Raw genomic sequence first — 2902 nt, 5'->3', positions numbered from 1 at the left:
AGATGGAACCTATGAGAAGAGAAGTAAATATAATGTAAGTGATGGGACTCCATAATACATGATACTACTGTGCGGTCACTGTGCCGGACGGCAGAGGAATCTCATCACACAGAGGTCAGGGATCATTGTCAGCCATCACACATGTGACAATCCCATCACTGACAGATGACATCTGCTCCACATGAATTATTCTCACTGACCGACATCACACAACATGGAGATGACTCTCACACTTACCTCGTCTCTTTTTCCCCTTTTCTCCATTTTCTGGTTTTTGTTCTTCTATACTCAGATTTGATGCAGATTTTCTTTCCTCCTCAGCTGGAAATTCTGAACGGAAAGTTAAAAAAACCTCATTAACGACATATTCTTATGGGATCTGCTTTGTATCTTTCCTATACATAGTAGAATTGTTCTAGTCCTGTCCCCTATAGTCCTGGTAATCTGGCATTACATAATAGGGCAGAATAAGTCCTATATACCACACACGACCTTATCTGAGGGGCATTAAAAGTATCACTAATATGAAGCCGCGAGCGCCCTGTGTGCCGCCATATGGTGCATCCCTAATGAGCGATATACTATTGTAGGAGACGATGTCTCATTATGATGACGTAGGTCACTGGATGCTCCAACGTATCTCACAGAATCCATGAAAAAACTGTACAAAATGTAAGGAAACTGAGATACAATATGGACCCATGGGCAATATCATTGGGATCCATGAAACATGGATAACATAGTAGATCTATTACAGAAAAAACATGTAGAAATATTTGAGTCTTGATGGCAACATCTCCATTCTTTGTGCTGTAGACATGTACATACCTGACAATGGGGACGAGGATGGCAAGCTGATTATAGCGTCGTCTCTGTCAGATTCACGGAAAGATTCTTTCTGCCTGTTTGGAAGAAGAAAATGTGTAAATCACAAGTAAACGCAGGATATAAGGGATTGTCTCACTAGAACAACACCGACTATAAGGACTAATAGGACATATGACTGTCATCGTGGGGAAGGTCTCCTGCTCAAAACTATCTTCTGTGGATCAGAGCAGAAAACAACTACCAAGAATGGCTGACATGTAATACTACATCTCTCCTACGGTGTGGGCAGCAGTGAAAATGCATGACTAGCTACAATTATGGACTGCTATCACCAGCGATTTCTGAAGCCAAAAGTACAATGACCGCTAATCATGGGGTGGTGGATTCTGCATTTGATATTATCGTATTTATGTCCTATATTTGGTGTTGTGCAAATATATCAGCATGGAGCTTCCAGTAATAACCCCATAATCTACTTACATTTCTGAGATGTTTGTACTGGATAATTGGGTACACTCGGGAAAGGACTTGGGATCCTCATCATTCATCGTTCTGGTAGCGGTGGTATAGAGCTGAATACAAGCAAAAATAAGATATTTATTTTTTTTTACTTTTAGAGGTCTTTTATTACATATTCTGGATTTATTGATCACATACTTACTTTACAAAGCCTTTCAGAAGATGATATAAAATTTTGGAAGTCAGGGCTCTCATTGTCCTCACTTGTGTTCTTCTCATCCTCTGAGACCAGATAATTGTTTATTTCAGAGTGATCTACAAAACGTAGGTAATGAAGTGTTATTAAGGGTTGTCAGTATAACACAGTCTCCATTAATCACTAATATTAATGGGAACCAATTGTCACATTTTATCGAAGATGAGACAAACAGCCGCTTAGTCTAGGTGACGTCTCTTTCTACTTACTGATAAATAAGCTGGTGTCCTCATCTGACACAAGCTGAGGAACGTACTCCGGCTTCTGACTTAGAAGGTTGTCAAAATCTAAGTCACTCAGGAACGGATTGCTCTTGATCTCAAATGCTCCTCCTGGAAAAAGAAAAACAGAAGTGATTTGGACATTGTCAGAAACGGCTCCATATCTGAGCAGTATATCTTAATCTGAACTAATGACATAAGCAAGCTGACATGAAGGAAATAGACTGAAAATCATAGTATGGAGAACTAGAAATAGGCAAGCAGACAGAGAAGTGCTGATCCTCATGGATATGAGCGATATATCCTTGGTGTAATAAGAAATATTAATGCTATTATATCTGTTACCTGTCCCAAGTCTATGTGCCGGATTTCTTCTGAGCAGCTCATTGATGAGGTTCTGAGCATCGGGAGGAGGAGCATGATCGCAATCCCAAATAATGTCTCCTGTTATATAGAAAATTACAGAAAATAAAAACTCAGCATTGGACTGTAAGATAAAGCAAAGGAAATAACTAAACCAATGTAACCAGTGAAAGCAATGATTGGATTATTCTACCTACCAACTTGGCCAGTTCTATAAAGCTCAGTTAGTGAGTTCTCATCAAATGGTACAGATCCCACAAGGAATTCGTGCAGGATGATCCCCAGTGACCACCAGTCAATAGGTCTTCCGTAGCCTTCGTTCAGGAAGACCTCTGGGGCGATGTAATATGGGGTGCCACAGATCTGGAAGCGAACAGAAGATCAAGATGAGAATCGATGAAACGATTATTGTGAAAAGTTCTTGCCATAAAAACACAATGACAAAAGACAAAATATCAGTGGAAAAGTTCTCTAGAAATGAAGAATGTAGAGAAGAGACAATAGTGTAATGAGATTTGTAAAGAACAAGCTAAGTTCCTGTAAGTGATGCTGACCTCGCTGTCCAGGAACTCTCTGTAGATGTCCACCGCTAAATCCTTGTGGACGTTGGTTTTTGGTATCATGAGACCAAGTTTGGAAACTCCAAAATCGGTGACTTTTATGTGTCCAGCAGATGTAATCAGGAGGCTGTGAAAGAGAAGATGGTTTTAGACTCACAGACCATGTGATAATAGATGATAACTTTACCCCTTTATTATACTACAGGGGGCACTTA

The 2902-nt window shown here is 39.9% G+C and overlaps 1 long non-coding RNA gene across 1 annotated transcript; it reads right to left on the bottom strand.

The window, feature by feature from the left end:
- Window positions 1-239: 239 nt before the first annotated feature.
- Window positions 240-1370, bottom strand: LOC141172871 (uncharacterized). Its single transcript, XR_012252546.1, has 3 exons — window positions 1309-1370; window positions 829-902; window positions 240-330 (listed from the first exon to the last, which is right to left on the bottom strand). It is a non-coding gene; the product is annotated as an uncharacterized lncRNA (long non-coding RNA).
- Between the last annotated feature and the right edge of the window lie 1532 nt (window positions 1371-2902).

Source organism: Phyllobates terribilis, unplaced genomic scaffold (genome assembly GCF_046119375.1).
Source record: "Phyllobates terribilis strain yellow unplaced genomic scaffold, ASM4611937v1 Scaffold_1__5_contigs__length_1240528914, whole genome shotgun sequence".
NCBI lineage: Eukaryota > Metazoa > Chordata > Amphibia > Anura > Dendrobatidae > Phyllobates > Phyllobates terribilis.
The sequence above is the reverse complement of the archived record's forward strand: the minus strand, read 5'-3'. Positions and strand labels throughout refer to the sequence as shown.